We start from the raw sequence: 18,740 nt of genomic DNA, 5'->3' as shown, positions 1-18,740 counted from the left end.
ATCTGCATTTTCAATCACCGGACGTTATGTAGTTCCATATTGAAAAAAATTATTTTTCTTTTTTGGTCTCTCTTAAAATTTTGCTTCTCAAAGTGTGGTCCTTGGCTTAGCAGCAATGGCATCAACTAGCTGCTAATTAGAAATGCCCAGATTCTGTCAGATCAATCTGTTTCATTCATGTGTACATTAAAATCAAGAAGCACCCTCTGGCCAGGTGCAGTAGCTCACACCTGTAATACCAGGGACTCTGGAGGCTGAGGCAGAAGGATCTCTTGAGGCCAGGAGTTTGAGACCAGCCTAGACAACATAGTGAGATCCTGTTTCTAAAATCAGTCAATCAAATTACTCAGGCATGGTGGTGCACCTAGTCTCAGCTACTCGGGAAGCTGATGCGAGAGGGTCGCTTGAGCCCAAGAGTTTGGGGCTGCAGTGAGCTGTGATTATGCTATGGTATTCCAGCCTGGGCAACAGAGCTGTCTCAAAAACCAACCAACCAACCAACCAACCCCCCAAAAACTTCCACAAGTGATTCAGCTGTGCAAGCTTGAGACTCACGACTTTAGGATAATATTACATCTGGGTGCCCTTACTTTCCAACTTACCACTCTTAGAACAAAACAGAACTTTTTATATGCTTTTAATGTGGTATGTCTGTTGTTCCATAAAGGAAGCAGAGGAATTCAGGACTGTTTTCATTTAATCCATCCATTAATTAAATAACTCTTCTTTTAAGAACAAATGTTTTTAATCTCATGACTAACAAACCCTGCTAATTCAGTCTTTTGCCTTAAGCGTTGATATGTGAAAACCTATTCAGTTTTATCACAACATGTGAGGGAAGAAATAGAAAATAGAGAAAGATATGTTTTGCTTTTACTTATTATTATGGTAGGATAAAGTTTCTGAATATCATAAGAGAAAAGAATTTCAATTATGAGATTCAGAGCACACATGAGAATAGATAAGATCACTAGGTAAGATACAGGAAATCCAGTTAAATTTGAATTTCTCAACCATAAATACCTTTTTTAACCTAATGATTAAGCATTTTTTAGTACAAGTATTTAGTAGAAATAGGTTCCTTGCAAGTACCTGGGGCATAATTTTATTTGCGAAATCTGGCAACCCTAAGAAATAGGCCATGCAAAATAAGAAGTAAATTATATTTTTAATCAATGAAAATTGGAACCTATATGATATGCTAGCATGATAGCTACATAAATTCCCTTTTATGGGGTATTTTACAATTAAAGAGCAATAACATGCTGTGTTCCATATTTGCAGCTCAATATGAAATTTCTAAGTAGTTTTGATCAAGAAAGTTTTTTGAGTTGATGTCAAAACACAAGCAATAATAATTTAAAATAATCCCATGCATCCTGATTACCATTCTACCAATTTTAGTGATTTATGTGTAAAATGCTGAACCAAAACAATGCACTGCAATGTTCTTAAAAGAAGAAGGGGGGGGGCGGGTGGAAAATGGAAAAGAAAAAAGGTAGAAAAAGAAAAGCCATATTGAAATTCTGAGCTGTTGGAAAACCCAGCCAGCAGCAGAGGGCACTAACGTATCACTGATGAATTGTGAGTCACGCGCGACTTAAACATTTTTGTAATGCTTTGTTCAACTTAGATTTTATTTAAATATTTATTTTAATCCACTTTGCCATGCAGTGTTGTTAAAACAGATTAGAAACTAAAAGCAGGTGTAGTGTACTGTTCAGCACTTGCATGACCCTGAATAATAATATATTTTTGCTTCAGATCTTTTGCTAAGTACTTAATTATTTTGGCCACTAGATGCACTATGTTTTTGGTTTCTGCTTGAATGCCTGAGTCTTTGCAAGTGTGTTGACTGTGTGTAAGGGATCGTAGGTCTAATTAAGAAAGGGAGTGGTGGATGGAGGCTTGTGAAGTTAGGGAACTAAAATCCTAGTTGGATGGGAGATGGCCAAGGCTGGACTGACTTAACTCTTAAACCAGACAATATGATACAATTCTGGCCCCAGGCATACAAACCTATACAAAGGTGTGTGTAGGTGCAGTAAAATTGAGGGCGATTTTATTTTCCTCACAGGACCGCCTTTATGGACAGAGAAGGAGAGTGCATTTTGGCCCTCTTTGTGCTAGCCTTGGCGTCGCTTATATTCGATTTCATTTAAGTTTCATGATAACGCGGTGAGGTAGGTGTTGTTATCATCTGTTTTCCCAAGGCTGAAAGAAAAGGTATATTTCAAAGAACGGTATCCTTGTGTGTGGTAGGCACTCACTTAACTTTCATCTAACCTATGTTAGATTTCTTATACTTTGGTCTGTAAGACACTAGTACCATTCAAGATTTCATAAGTTTTCCTTATCAAACAATTATGGGAAATGTTGAAAACTTTAACTGTCTCTTACAGTTTCACAATGTACAAAAATGTTGTAAAATTTCTGTGGTAATGCAACTGATTTAACTTTATGCTTAGGTTTCACAATCTTATTTAACTAAAGAATCCTTCTCCCATTTTTGGTAGAACAAGCGTCCATGTTGCAAGGCATATACCTTTTGTAAAACATGTTTTGAGAAACATGGGTCTAATTATATATGGAATATATTCCTTGGTAGGAAGTAGAGGAGTTAGTTCATTATTATCATCATTCTTAGAGAGTACGTATTTGGGTGGTGACTCCTCAAGGAATCGCGCACACACACACATTCAATTTCATCTCATCAGTGCATCACATCTTAATGTCATTTGTTAGAGAAACAAAAGCAAATGAAGGATGTGGATATCTATATCAGGGGATTGGTCGAAGGGTTTGAAGTTCATAGACTAAAAATTTCAGTTGTGTTTCAGTAATTTTGAAGGCTGGCAAGTTACTACTATTCCAGAGATCTCTAGACTTTCTTTTTTTAGAGATGTGATGATATTCTGCACTGTTCTGGCATCTTTTTTCTAATAATCTTTTAAAACCTTCTCAAGAAATTTAGCATATTACCAATAAGGAAATGAAATCAATTTGTGGTTGTAACATTAACAGAGGAGTTGGAAATGAAATATTCAGCTGTGGTTGGATATGCAAGGGGAAATGTGAAGGTGATGACCAATAAACCAGATAACACAATGTGGAAATATGTTTTCTTGAGTTATTCAGATGCTTATAACGAAAAAAGATTTTCCTCCCTGAATCACCTGATTTAAGCCAGCCCCAGCCCTTCACTCTGTGTCCCTTGGAAGTAGGGCTTTGCTCAGAAAGGCTCTGGCCTTGCTTTTTTGAAAGAATCATGACTTGCACCTTCATCTCATATTCTTGGGGAGAACAGAAAAGAGGATTTATCTTTGCTTCTACAGATCTTAGCAATATTCTTATCCTATTAAGCCACAGGCCTTATTTATTCAGGTCACAGATAACTGAGAAGTGCAGAAATAATAGGTTACTGATGGCAAATTGCATTTTTCCATATTATGACTGTAAATAAGTTACCTGAGACAATTTTTCAGAAGTCAGTTTTATAATAATGGTTTAAACCAAAACTCAATGAAAGGAAGCCATTTTTTCACATAATGCAGTAATGATTAAGAATGATTATTTTCTCTTTACATTGATAATACCTAATCCTTAATTCTCCTTATGAGATTTGCTTTAATATCTAAAAATAATGAACATTTCTAAATAATGTGCCTCCAATGGAACTACAAACTCACTTGAAATTGCAGAGGATGTCCATGTGGAGATGTTTCATATGACACTGCAAGTGGCTCATGACATTACTTTTGGATAGTTCCCCGGGGGAACACGACACACATCTGACAATATAAATGAGATAATTTGTATCTTGGCCTAAAGCAGGCTTTCTGCTTTGGTGTCTCTTCATTTCAAATAATAACACTGGAGGGCCTGGAAGAAAGAGGCAGATTCATCATTTAAACTGTGTTTCCTACATTAAGAGATTGGGAATGCAAAACAAAGGAAGTTGAGCCCCAGAGTTATTGGTTGTCCTCTCTTTCAGCACTGCTAGTAACAGATCCACTGTAAATTTGTTGGGGCAACATGGGAAACTGGGGAGTCTCTAGTCACATGTTTATAACAGAAATCAGTGCTTTCTAAACATCTTTAATACCAGTTCTGGCACAAAGTCACCAGGCGACTCAGTTAAGCAAAAATATTTCTTTAGTACTTACATTGAATTTCTTCAAATAATATTTATTAAGCACCTATTATATGCCAGGCACTGTTCTAGGTACAGGGTCACTGGTGAACATGAGGGGTGAAGTCCCAGCTCTCTTAGAGTTCACTGTTCCTTGGGAATAAAGACAGTAACAAGTTAATGAAGAGCCTATGAAGAAAATAAAATAGGTGACTGTGATAGAGAGTGACAGGTGTGGGGTGGAAAAGGCCTCCCTGAGGGAGTGTTGTTTAAGAAAATGGAATCAGGTAGAGAAGAGGGAGGAAAAAGAGCACCCGAAGCATTGGAAACATGTGCAAAGGCCTGAAGCAGGAGCAAACTTAGCATGTTCAAAGTGCTGGAAGGAGCTCTTGTAGCCAAAGCCTGGTGAGCAAAGGTGGGGTAATGGAAGATAAGCGAGGAGAGGCAGGCAGGGATTCGGCCATCTGGGATCTTGTAAGGCCCCGATGAAGAGTTTAAATTTTATTGTATATGTACTTCTAACTGCTGTGAGGAGAATGACTGTGCGGGCAAGGGTGGGTGCAGGAAGAGCACCAGGGCTATTTCAGATAAGCCAGGTAAGTCCAGGGTCTTGGACTAAAGTGGAAAGAGCAGAAATAGTGAGAAGTAGTTGATTCCAAGATATATTTGAGAGAGAGAAACAAGATATATTGATGGATCAGATGTGGGGATTGAGGGAAAGAGGCGTTTGTCCTGAACAATTTCCTGAGATGGGAAAGAAGAGGTTTAGTGGGTGGAAATTAATGATTTTGATTTGAATGTGCTGAGTTTCAGATGCCTATTGGACATCAAAACACTGATATCAGATAAGTTGGAGCTGAAGATACACACTTGGGTGACATTTGTATACAGGTGGCATTGGAAGATCAGGGACATGACCAGCTGATGTTGGGAGAAAGTATAGATCCAAGAGAAGGTGGTGCAGAACTGTGTCTACAAGTCACAACCTTGTTGAAGATGGGAAGAGGAGGAGGAGCAGCAAAAAAGATGGAGAAAAACCAGAAAGTGTAACGGGCAGCAAGATGGAGAGGTGCAACTATGGAAATCAATAGAGTGCTTTAGGGAGGAGGTATATAGCACTGCAGAGAGGTAAAGTAACATGAGAATAGAGAGAAGACCATTAGGTTTGTCTCTCAAAGGTCATGAGTGACCTTGAGAAGAGTGAGGATAACAAAGAGGATGAAACTCAACCTTTCTCTTCAGAGAACTGACAATGCAGCCACGGAAACAAAAACTAGTCAAAAGTGGAACTTTATTTTGTGGCTCTACTTAACTTCTCAGGGTAACTGTCACCATAGAAACCCACTGTGATTTAAGAACCCCTAGAGGTCGGGTAGTCCAAACTTTCACCCTGGGCCTTCCAGGACAGGCTGACAGATGTTAAAAATTTGCACAAACTTTTCCAGGAATGGAAGTTCATCTTGTGATAGTTCACTTTGTGGCTGGATAGCTTTGTCTGTTACAGTAAAAGCCTTTGACAATTTAAATTTAGCAGAGTTTAGTTGAGTAAAAAATAATTCATGCATCTGCAGTACTCAGAACCAGCAAAAGTTCAGAGAGCTCACCAAGCACAGCTGGAAGTGAGTATGTTTAAACAGTAAAGGGAAGTGCAGAAAGAGCTTGACTGGCTACAGCTTGATGTTTGCCCTATCTGAAAATGATCTGAGTGGGTGGTAGTCTGGGATTGGCTGCTATGATTGGCCGAGACTGATCATTTGTTATATTCCAAAGTTAGGTTTTCAGTTTGTTTACTCACTAAGTTGCAATTAGTTTGTAGGAACTCAAAGTACGGAGAAGACCTCAGACCAATGGTCTCTTGCTATTTACTTTAACAGATCTTTTTCAGAGCAGGGAGACTTCTCATGCCAGCATGTTTATTTTTTATTATTAAATTAAATTAATTTTTATTATTACCATTTTGTTATTATTTATTTAACCATGAGAAACTCACTGTATATTATTTTTAACTTGCTATTTTATTATTATTAATTACTGTTTTGTTTTTACAGGATTTTTAAATGTCTTTTTGCTATTTTTTCCTTTTCTCCTCCTTCTCTGTGTGTGTGTGTTTGTGTGTGTGTGTTTGTGTGTGTGTGTGTTTGTGTGTGTGTTTGTGTGGTGGGGGGAGGTGGGATCAGGAAGAGCATGGGCTTCTGAGTTAGATAAAAGTTCATTCTTCACTCTGGCACTTGATAATTGTTCAGTTTTAGACAAGTTATTTTACTTTTGGGGTATTAGTCTCTTGATCAGTAAAATAGAGACAACATGGAGTTCATAGGGGCTATTATGGGTCTAGACTGAGATGATCTGTGTAAATACTTACTGATATGGTTTGGCTGTGTCCCCACCCAAATCTCATCTTGAATTGTGACTACCATTATTCCCACATGCTGTGGTAGGAACCAGTGGGAGATAACTGAATCATGGAGGCAGGCCTCTCCTGTGCTATTCTCATGATAGTGAATAAGTCTCACAAGATCTGACGGTTTTATAAAGGGGAGTTTCCCTACACAAGCTTCCTTCTCTTGTCTGCCTCTGTGTGAGTTGTGCTTTTCACCTTCTGCCATGATTGTGAGGCCTCCCAGCCACGTGGAACTATGAATCAATTAAACTTCTTTCTTTTGTAGATTGCTGAGTCTCTGTAAAATGGACTAATACACTCACCAAGCACCTGGTAAGTGGCAGGTGTGCAGTAGATGTTCATTACCCTCCCTCCCTCAGCTCTTGTGAGACCAGCTCTAGGCTTTGCTGGAGGCTTCCTCTTGGCAAGCCTCACCCCTCCCAACCACACTCAATTGTTTTCTTCTTTTTTCTTTGTGTGTACCTTTATCATACCATCTATGACATGTGATTGTTTTCTACATTTCTTTCTGACTAGACTGTAAACCTTCAGAGGTTGAGAGTGGTTTTCACCTTTAGAGAGGCAAAATAGCACAGTGATTAAAGGTGCAGCTTGAAGCCCAACAATCTGCTCCATCGATGTCAGCTGAATGGTCTTGAGCAATTTACTTAATCTCACTGTGCCTTGTTTTCTCATTTGAGGAGTGGGTCTGACATAATTGGGTGAGGATTAAATGAGATAGCTCCGAGAAGTTCTTGAGACAGTGCCTGCCACATAGCGTTTTGTAAATGTTTGCTATTACAAGGATTGTCTTTGCAGCCTCTGCAGTGCCTGGTCTGGGGGCTGGTGCCCCAGAGGAGCCAGTCTGTGGGATGACTGAATGAAGTGACCAAATAGAGAGGATGGATTACTACCTAGATGGGTAAGTGTGTTGCAGTTAATTAATATTATTTTAGATGACTTTAAAAAAACAAAATTTCAGAAGTTTTACATAAAAACAGGCTTATTATAAAAAATTTAACAGATAGAATTACATCAAGAAAGAAAAACACCTTATTTTGTCCCCAGTTCTTCATCTTCCTGTGTGTTAAGTTGGTGTATAACCTTCCAACCTTTACTATTTAACGCATTTACTGTTTTCTCTTTGTGGTTCAGGCATTTGCTCTCATGCCCATAGACTGGAAAACAAACTCTACTATCTGTTCACCAGAAATGTCAGAGACTAAGAATTTGAATTAATCAGACATTAATACATTAATTCTAAGTCGTTAGAAACTTATTACTAACAACTTGTTTTTTAAAAAATTGTTTTATATCTGAATATACCTTTCACTTCCTTCAGGGTGATTTGTGTGCAGAGTAGACACTGGCCTTGGAGTGTTTGGGGATAATAGGAAAAGATGCTTTGTTAAAAAATTCTCTCCCACACTCTATCATGTGCTTGGTATTTTCTTGTTAGAGCTGCATTTGTTTGAGTTCAGATATTGCCAAAAAGCCCCTGCATATTCGCAAGTGAGCACAGTTCCTAGACAAAATAGCTTAAGGGAAGGGAAGGCCCTGAGAATGAACCTAGAAGCTTTGTCACTGTCAGGGTTTGACTTTTAGCTCCTCCTGTTTAACAATCAGAATCCCAGTCCTGACTCAGGGGCTTTAACTCTTCTGGTTCCTATGCCTTGATTTTGTAATGCTCTGGTTCTTCAGTTAAAGTTCCTCTCTTCAGGCTCATTTTATGTTTTGGAGAAACAGTAGGAGGAGCTCTTTGGATGAGCTGAGGCTTTAGCCATCCTTTGATGATAAATTTTTATTTCTAAGGCACTAGGCATAGACCTGGAGGCATTTTGCTGTGGTAGGTTTTTATCTCTTTTTAAAATAAATAGAAAGGGACATATGAATTTTTATCAAATCATGGATCTCAAAACAAAGCCTATGGTAACAGAAGGTTGCTCCATATTTCCTAATAATGCTTTATTACTAGCATTTTCATATTATCCTAAAAACTAGCTACTTCTCTTCCAATTTTATGGTAATATAAAATTATTGGTTGGAACATTATTATAGCTGTTTTATATTTGAAAATTTATTTTGGGACTGAACTTATATCTTCAGGGAAAACATAATTGTATATTCATAGATGTTATGATTTCTTAACTAAGTCTTTTAATTTGTATAATATTTTAATACTATTATTTGTCTAGATGTTCAAATAATCAATATCCCAGGGCTTAACAGTGCTTCCAGTATAACTGCATTTAAAACAATAAATTTTATATTGACAATTCAGGGATCCCTATTTAGTTAATCATAACGAATTATGAAACCCCGTTGGTGGAAATCTGGTTAGATGCTGCTGTTACAATTTCCTCTTTCTCTGTGGTTAGTGTTTTATGTTGAAGTTAGTCGCTTCTAACCTTCATGCCTATGGGCACTCCTATCCTTTCAAATGATTATGAAGTTTCCCCCATTTAAAAAATTGTGGTAAAATACATGAAACAAAAAATTTGTCATCCTGACTATTTTTAAGTACACAGTTCAGTATTTTTAAATGCATCGTAATGTTGTGCAATCATCACCACCGTTCATCTCCATAACTCTTTTCATCTCGTAAAATTGAAACTCTGTATCCATTAAACAATAATTCTCCATATTCCCTTTATCCCCAGCTGGTGGCAACCACTATTCTACTGTCTGACTCTATAATTTTGAACTACTCTAAATACCTCATATAAGTGGAATCATACAGTACTTGTCAGCTAGAGACTGGCTTATTTCACTCCGCATAACGTTCTCAAGATTCATCCATATTGTAGCATACATTGAAATTTCCTTCCTTTTTAAATACCGCATGTTCTCACTTATAGGGGGGTGATGAACAATGAGAACATATGGACACAGGGAGGGGAGCACTACACCCCGGGGTCTATTGGGGGGAATAGGGGAGGGACAGCGGGGCGGGGAGCTGGGGAGGGATAGCCTGGGGAGAAATGCCAGATGTGGGTGAAGGGGAGGAAGGCAGCAAATCACACTGCCGCGTGTGTACCTATGCAACTATCCTGCATGTTCTGCACATGTACCCCAAAACTGAAAATGCAATTAATAAAAAAAAGAAATTTCCTTCCTTTTTAAGGCAGAATATGTTTCATTGTATAGATATACTGCATTTTGCTTATCTATTCATCCATGATGGATCATGCGTTGCTTTCATGGTTTAGCTATCCTTAATAGTGCTGCTGCCAACTAGGGTACACACATATCCTTCCAGGCCCTGCTTTCAACTTTTTTTGAGTACAGAAATAGAATTGCTGGATCATATGTTAATCCTATTTTTAACTTTTTGAGGAACTGTTATACTGTTTTCCACAGTGGCTGTAACATTTTACATTCCTGCCAACAGTACACAAGGGTCCCAGTTTCTACACAAATTCTCCAACACGTAGGTTCTGTTCTTTTGGTAGTAGCCTTCTTAATGGGCGTGAGGTGGTATTTCATTGTTTTGATTTGCATTTCCCCAATGATTAGTGATGTTGAGGATCTTTTTGTGTACTTATTGACTATTCGTGTATTTTTTTTTTTTTTTTGAGGTAGAGTTTTGCTCTTGTTGCCCAGGCTGGAGTGTAATGGTGCAATCTTGGCTCACTGCGACCTCTGCCTCCTGGGTTCAAGCAATTCTCCTGCCTTAGCCTCCATGCCCAACTAGGTTTTTATTTTTAGGAGAGATGGGGTTTCTCCATGTTGGTCAGACTGGTCTTGAACTCCTGACCTCAGGTGATTCACCTGCCTCAGCCTCCCAAAGTGCTGGGATTACAGGTGTGAACCACCACACTCAGCCTATTTGTGTATTTTTTTTTAAAAAAGAAATGTCTATTTAAATCTTCTGTCTATTGAAAGTTTTGTTTTTTAATACTGTGGGGAGTTTAGTATGGCCCAACTCATTGTTGACGTGAGGCAGGGACAACCCAGCATGCTTCTGCCAGCTCTGAGGCCTCCACAGGACTCATAGCAAGTGGGCTTATAAATAGGAGCCAGAGATCACACTGGCCTACCAGCCACTGCTTCCAGTTCCTGTTTGTAGGAAAAAAAAAAAAAAAGACTGCCACCTTTTGGTCGGTTGGCTTTTTAAGTGCAAAGGGGATGAGCAGATGGCAACTCCCAGGCATCCCGCAAAGTAGGTGAGTCACCTTTTGCCCATTTTGGCTGCATGCAGTGACTCACGCCTGTAATCCCAGCACTTTGGGAGGCCAAAGTGAGCAGATCATGAAGTCAAGAGATTGAGACCATTCTGGCTAACATGGTGAAACCCCGTCTTTACTAAAAAATACAAAAATTAGCTGGGTGTGGTGGCATGGGCCTGTAGTCCCAGTTACTCAGGAGGCTGAGGCAGGAGAATCACTTGAACTCAGGAGGCAGAGATTGCAGTGAGCTGAGATCATGCCATGGTGCTCCAGCCTGGTGACAGATTAAGACTCTGTTTCAAAAAAAAAAAGTCTTTTGCCCATTTTTGAATCAGGCTGTCTTCTTGTTGAGTTTTAGAAGTTCTCTGTATATGCTGCACATTAATCCCTTATCAGATATGATGCTTTCTTTCATTTGGTGGGTTGTGTTTTTACTTGGTTGATAGTGTCTTTTGATGTACAAAATTAAAAAATTTGTAGGAAGTCCAGTATGTTTATATTTTCTTTTGTTGTCTGTGCCTTTGATGTAGAATCTAGGAAATCATTTCCAAATCCAATGTTGTGAAGCTTTTGCCCTGTGGTTGCTTCTAACTGTTTTATTGTTTTAGGACTCACATTTAGGTTTTGATCCATAAAAAAAAAATCCAATTTAAAAAATTGTTACATTTTTGTTTTTAAATTAATGATAGAAATGAGGGTCTTGCTATATTGCCCAGGCTGTTCTCAGACTCTTGGCCTCAAGCAATCCTCTGCCTTTGTCTCCCAAAGTGCTGGGATTACTGGCATGAGCTACTGTGCCTGGCATCTGATCAATTTTGATTTAATGTTTAAATATGGATTAGATAAGAATCCAATTTTATTCTTTTGCATGTGAATATCCTGTTTTACCAGGATTATTTGTTGAAAAGGCTATCTTTTCCCCATTGAATAGTCTTGGCATTCTTGTCAAAAATCATTTGACCATATACAGGAGGGTTCATGTCTGGGCTGTCAATTCTATTCCACTGGTCTATATGTCTGTATTTATGCCACTACCACAGTATTTTAATTATTATAGCTTTGTGGCAAGTTTTAAAATCAGAAAATGTGGGCTGGGTGCAATGGCTTACACCTGTAGTGCCAGCACTTTGGGAGGCTTAGGTGGGTGGATCACCAGGTCTTGATCTGTCACGAGGCTGAAGGTCAGGGGTTCAAAACCAGCCTGACCAACATGGTGAAACACCGTCTCTACTAAAAGTGCAAAAATTAGCCGATGCAGTGGTGCATGCCTGTAATCCCAGCTACTCGGGAGGCTGAGGCAGGAGAATCACTTGAATCTGGGAGGCAGAGGTTATAGTGGGCCAAGATCACCGCACTGCACTCCAGACTGGGCAACAGAGTGAGACTCTATCTAAAAAAAAAAAAATCAGTAAATATGAATCCTCCAGCGTTGTTCTTTTCAGGTTGTTTTGGCTATTTTGGGTCCTTGAGGTTCTATATAAATTTTAGGGTGGCTTTCTCTATTCTGCAAAAAATGCCATTGGGATTTCGGTAGGTTTGCATTGAATCTGCAGATCACTTTGGGTAGTATTGTCATCTTAATCCTATCGTCTTCCAATCTGTAACATAGGGGGCATTTCAGTTTGTTTAAGTCTTCTTTAATTTCAGCAGTGATTCATAGATTTTATTGTAAAATATTTTACTTCTTTGTTTAGTTCCTAAGTGGTTTATTCTTTTTGATGCTATAGTAAATTGAATTTTCATAATTTCCCTTTTTGATTGTTTGTTGTTAGTATGTAGAAATGCAACTAATTTTTATATGCTAACTTTGTATTCTGCTACTTTGCTGAATTCCATTATTAGTTCAGTTTCTTTTGTTAGAATCCTGAGGGTTTTCTACATATAAAATGATATCATCTGTAAATAGAGACAATTTTACTTCTTCCTTTCTGGTTTAGATGTCTTTTCATTTTCTTGACTAATTGTTCTATATAAAATGTCCAGTATTATGTTGAATTCAAGTGGCAAAAGTGGCCATTCTTGCCCTGTTCCTGATATTAGATGAAAAGCTTTTATTGTTTTGCCATTGAATATGATGCTTGCTGTGGGATTTTTATATATGGCTTTTATTATATTAAGGTGATTTCCTTCTATTCCTAGTTTGTTGAGTGTTTTCTATCATGAAAGGTTATTGAATTTTGTCATGTACATTTTCTGCACCAATTGAAATGATCATGTGGTTCCTCCCCTTCATTCTGTTAGTGTTGTTTATTACAATAGTAGATTCTAATATGTTGAACCATCTTAGCATTCCAGGAATAAATCCCACTTGGTGATTGTATATAATGCTTTTAATGTGCTGCAAAATTTGGTTTGCTAGTATTTTGTTGAAAATGTTTACATCAATGTTCATAAGAGATGGTGGTCTTTTGTTCTCTTTTATTTCTTTCTCATTTATTTTTAATTAATTAATTTTTAAAGATACCGGGTCTCACTCTGTCACCTAGGCTGGAGTGCAATGGTGTGATCCTAGCTCACTGTACCCTTGAACTCTTTGGCTCAGGCAATTCTCCCACCTCAGCCTCCTGAGTAGTTGGGTCTAGAGGCATGTATCACCACGCTTGGCTAATTAAAAAAAAACCACATTTTATTTTAGATACAGGATCTTGCTTTGTTGTTAAGGCTTGTCTTGAAAGCCTGGCTTCAGCTGATCCACCTGTCTCAGCCTTTGAAGTAGCTGGGATTGCAAGTGCAAGCCACTTCATCCAGTCTAGTTTTTTTTTCTTATAATGTCTTTGTCTTGCTTTGGCATTAAGGTAATGCTGGCCTCACAGAATGAGTTAGGGAATGTTTTCTCTTTTCAAATTTCCTGGCAAAGTTTGAGAAGGATTGATGTTAGTTCTTTTTTAAATGTTGGGTAGAATTCACCAGTGAAGCCATCAGGTTCGGGGCTCTCTTTGTCAGTAGATATTTTAAAATTACAGATTAAATATCCTAACTAATTATGGGTCTATTCAGATTTTCTATTTATTTGTGGTTTTGTCTTAGTAGATATGGTGTTTCTAGGAATGTGTACATTTCACCTAGGTTACCCATTTTTTTTTTAGTGTATGATTACTTTTAATACTCTCTTGTAATTCTTTTTATTTCTGCAGAATCAGTTATATGTCCCAACTTTCATTTCTGATTTTAATAATTTGAGTCTTCTCTTTTTCTCAGTCCATCTAACTAAAGGTTTGTCAGATTTGTTGATCTTTTCAAAGGTCCAACTTTGGTTTCATTCGTTTTCACTATGGGGCTTCTGTTGTTTATTTCTTATGTCTCTGCTCTAATCTTTGATTTTTCCTTCTTTCTACTGCTTTGAGTTTAATTTGTTCTTCATTTTATATTTCCCTTAGTAGTAAAGTTAGGTTGTTGATTTGAAATATTTCTGTTTTTTAATATTAGCTTTTATATCTATAAATTTCCTCCTGAGCACTGTTTTGCTGTATCACATAGGTTTTTGTATGTACTGTTGTCATGTTCATTTATTTCTCAGTATTTTCTAATTTCTCTTTTGATTTTTTTCTTTGATCCATTGGTTAAGAGTGTGTTGTCTAATTCCATAATTTTGTGAGTTTTTCAGTTTTCTTCTGTTATTTATTTCTAACTTCATCCCAAGTGGTCAGATAATATACTGTTACAGGATCTTTGGGGTGTTGTTTTTCTGTCCAGAAACCTCTGTGGCTGGTGGTGCCTTTGCCTGGGCCCCCAGGCTCTTTTGCCAACTCATCCTGGCAGGCTGCACTTGACCTACTGGCCTGGGTCCCATGCCTGCCAAGGGTGAGTCAGATGTGGAATGGCAAGGGACGTGTAAGTAAGCATGGGGTCTGGTCACTGAACACAGTCAGACATGCTGGCTGTTGCAGTGGGGTGGGCAGGTGCTAGCACAGGTGCTGGATCTCTGCAAGACTGCAGCAGGACCAGGCATACCACAGGCAGCTTCTAAGACTGGAATAGGGGAACATGGTGATTCCTGGAAGCTTGGAGATACCAGGAACTGTGGGCTGCAAAGAAGGAGTCACAGCCCAGGCTTGGGGAGTTTCCAGGTCTGGGCTCCCCGAAGAGCCATAGTTCTTCTTTCCTTCTCTTCACTCACAATGTGGCGAGCATGGCAGTATATCTCAGCCCTGTTTGTGTTACAGCTCTCTTAGCCTTGCCATTTGGTGGGTTCCAAGTTCTTGTCCTGTGCCCAGGAAGAATAAGGTATGCAGACAAGTGGAGGGTGAATAAGACAAAGAGGAGCTTTAATGAGTGATAGAACAGCTCAGAGGAAAACTGTGTGGGGCAGCTCCTTTCTGCAACCAGTGTGCCCTGATGAATGATATTCTTCTAGCGGAGAGGAGACCCTGGAGTGGGAAGCTCATCTATGCAGGCAGGTCATCCTGATCTTCCCAGCTTTCAGCAGAGAGGAGGCCCTGTAGTGGGTAGCTCCTTTCTGCAGCTGGTTGTCCCAATGTCTCTGCAGCTCTCAGCAGAGAGGAGGCCCTGGAGTGGGTAGCTCTACTCTGCAGCTCTCAGCAAACAGGAGACCCTGGAGTGGGTAACTACTCTGTAGCTCTTCCTCCTGATGTCTGCTCTGGCTGAGCCTGGGCTTTTATGGGCCTCAGAGGGGAGGAAATACTTGCCAGTTGGTCCATGGGTGGCCATGGCAGGCCCAGAAAAGGCACCACAAGTTCCATCTCTGGTCCCTGGGACTAGCAGTGCAGCCCCCAGCCTTTAGGTCCTCCCTGGCCTGAAGATGGGGCCTCAATGGGGAACTGTCCCCTTTTACTCAGGAACTTGCCTGCCTCCTGCTGCCATTCATGGCACCCAGGCTGTAGATGCTAAGTGGTGCCTTCAGGCCAGCGCTGAGCTGCCTTCAGCTTCCCCTTGGCTTCCTTCCTATGCTTGTCTGGAGGGGGCTATGGTGGCAGGGGGCTGGTGTGTCAGCACTGCCCCCAGTGTGTGCACACCTAGCAGGCCATGACAGTGCCTGGGCTTGGTCCTGACTTTGCTCTGAGATTGCAGCAGGCACCAACAGCAGGGAGAAGCCAGGCAGTGGGAGCAGGGACATCTGAGCCTGTGAGGGCAGTGGGGCCTTTCTAGGCTTCCAAGAGTGCAGGGATGGCTGAATCTGTAGCCACAGTTTCGGTGGTTGCAGCTGTGCCTGGTAGGGGTGTGTGTGCAGGGCTCCTGCCAGCTCCATGGTTTGAGTGGCTGTGGCTATGGGGTGGGGTGTGGTTCCCACCTGCTCCCAGGCTCTGAGAGCACAGGGATGCCCAGGTCTGCAGCCATGGCGTGGGTGGCCGCAGTAGCACCTGGGGAGCTTTCTTCCTGACTCAAAAGGGGTGGGACTCCCATTTATCCCTGGCTCCTGCTGTCTTCATGGAATATGCAGCCCCAGCTGTGCCTCCCCATTGAAGCTGGTGTGATGGCAGTGGCTATTCCAGATGGGCCACTGCTGTGATCAATAGTTTGTATAATATCTATATTTTCAAACATTGAGACTTAATTTGCGGCCCAACATATGGTCTATCTTGGGGACAGTATTTCATGTACACTTGAAAGAAAGCATTTGCCATTATTGTTGGGTACAGTGTTCTATATATGTCTATTAAATCTAGTTGATTTTTTGCATTAAGTCCTCTATTTCCTTATCTTCTGTTTGGTTGTTCTATCCTTTATAGAGAAGGGGCTATTGAAATCACCAATTATTACTATAGAATTATTTCTATCTTCAATTCTGTTTTTGATATTTTTGATGGTCTGTCACGTTTTTGGAACTGTCATATTGTCTTACTGTATTGACCCTTTTATTAACACACAATATCCTTCTTTGTCTTTTTTAACTTTTTTTTGACTTAAAGTTTGTTTTATCTGATATTAGCATAGCTACCCCCTCTTTCTTTTGGTTACAATTTACAAATTTTTTTTGACCCTTTCACTTTCAGTCTGTGAGTCTAAATTGAGTTTCTCTTGTAGACAGCATACAGTTAGATCATGTTTTTAAAATCTTTCTGCCAAGCTCTGTCTTTTAATTAGAAAATTTAATCTATCTGTAATTAAAGTAATCACTGATAAGGAGGGACTTCTGTCATATTGCTCTTTGTTTCTTGAATGGTGTGTAGCTTTTTTTGTCTTTCAGTTTCTGTATCTCTGTCTTTTTTAAAAAAGACTTTTGGTAGTAAAATGTTTGAATTTCCCTCTTCTTTCCTTTTGTGTATGTTCCATAGCTATTTTCTTTGTGGTGACCATGGAAATTACATTTAACATGCTACAGTTATAACAGTCTAATATGAATTGATACCATATTAATGTAAATAACGTGCCTGCTCCTTTACCAGCTCCCTCATCACCCCTTTTAGTTGTGACACAAAATTATGTCTTTATACGTTGTGCTCCAAAACATGCTATTTGAAGTTTAATATTAATATTTTATTAATCATGTAATAATTATATAAAATGAATTAGTCTTTGAAATTATGTAAAAAATAAAGTGTGGAGTCACACCAAAGTTAAAATAAGTTTTTAGACTCATCGTTTTAAAATATATTAGTCTCCTAAACCAGAAAATAAAAAAGTGGAGTTATACCTTTATCGTAATACTAGCTCTTATGTTGCACATGAAATCTTTGTTTATTTAGGTTAGAGATGGGGTTTTGCTCTTTCACCCAGGCTGGAGTGTAGTGGTGCAAACAGTTCACTGCAGCCCCAAACATCTGGACTCAAGTATTCCTCCTGTCTCAATCTCTCCAGTAGCTAGAACTACAGGCATGCACAACCACACTGTGCTAATTTTTAAACATTTTATTGTATTGACAGGGTTTTGCTGTCTTGTCTAGGCTGGTCTTGAACTCCTGAGCTCAAGGAATTCTTCTGCCATAATGTCCCAAAGTGTTGGGATTACAGGTGTAGACCACCACACTCTGCTAAGATCTTTATTTCTTTGTATTGCTTCAAGTTAATGTCTAGTGTCCTTTCATTTAACTCTGTAGGACTTCCTTAAACTTTTCTTGCAGGGCAGGTATAGTGGTAACAACCCCCTAGGCTTTTGTTTATCTGGGAATGGCTTAATTTCTTTATCACTTCTGGAGGGCAGTTTTGGCAGATACAGGATTTTTGGCTGACAGTTTTTTCTTTTAACACTTTGGATATATTGACCCATTCTTCTATTTTCAAAAGTTTCTGATGAGAAATCTGGTAATCTTGTTGAGGACCCCTTGTATGTGACAGCTCACTTCTCTTCTGTCTTACTGCTTTCAAAATTCTCTCTTCATTGGTTTTTGACAGATTGGTTATGTGTCTTGGTGTGGCTGTCTTTGAATTCATCTTACTTAGAGTACATTGAGCTTCTTGGAAGTTAATATTTATGTCTTTCATCAAATTTGGGAAGTTTTCAGCCATTATTCAAATATGTTCTCTGTCCTTTTTGTTTTTTCTCTCTCTCCTCCTTCTGGAATTTTCACAATGCATAGTTTGTTCCACTTGATAGTGTTCCAGGGTCCCCTAGGCTCTCTTTTCACATTTCTTTAATCTTTTTTCTTTCTCTTCCTTAGACTTGCTAATTTCCATCATCCTGTCCTCAAGTTTGCTGATTCTTTCTATTGATTGTTCACATGTGCTCTTTGGGGGAACCCTGGCTAAGAGAGCTGTCTATTTCCTATCGCATATCTCATTGGTACTAGGTTAGTACCCAGTTTTGAATAAATATTTGTTCAAAGATGAATATTGAATAAACATTTTTTTCAGTCAACTGAATTTTCATTTCAGTTATTGTAATTTTCAGCTTCAGAATTTGTTTCTTTTTGTGTCTTCTCTTTATTAATATTCCAATTTTGATCATATATAATTTTCTCAACTTTCTCCATGTCCTCATTTAGTTCTTTGAGCATGTTTAAGACAGTTGTTTAAAGTTTTTCTCTAGTAGATCAGCCATCAGGTCTTTTTCAGAAATGGTTTCTGTTGATTTACTGTTATTATTTTTAAATGAGCCATACTTTAGTGTTTCTTTGTATGCTTTGTGAGTTTTTGAAAACTGAATATTTGAATCTCATAATAT

General features: G+C 39.0%; 1 long non-coding RNA gene across 2 annotated transcripts in view; it reads left to right on the top strand.

Moving 5' to 3' along the window:
* Positions 1–1,260: 1,260 nt before the first annotated feature.
* LOC108593301 (uncharacterized) overlaps positions 1,261–18,740 on the top strand; it is a 148,177-nt gene continuing 130,697 nt past the window's right edge. For both annotated transcript variants that reach the window (XR_013522331.1, XR_008473810.2), the window contains exons 1-3: positions 1,261–5,751; positions 6,799–6,845; positions 7,332–7,434. This is a non-coding gene — a long non-coding RNA (uncharacterized LOC108593301). The remainder of the gene's footprint in view (positions 5,752–6,798; positions 6,846–7,331; positions 7,435–18,740) is intronic.

The sequence above is a fragment of the Callithrix jacchus genome, chromosome 9 (genome assembly GCF_049354715.1).
Source record: "Callithrix jacchus isolate 240 chromosome 9, calJac240_pri, whole genome shotgun sequence".
Taxonomy (NCBI): Eukaryota; Metazoa; Chordata; class Mammalia; order Primates; family Cebidae; genus Callithrix; species Callithrix jacchus.
Note: the sequence above shows the minus strand (reverse complement) of the source record. Positions and strands in the feature narration are given on the sequence as shown.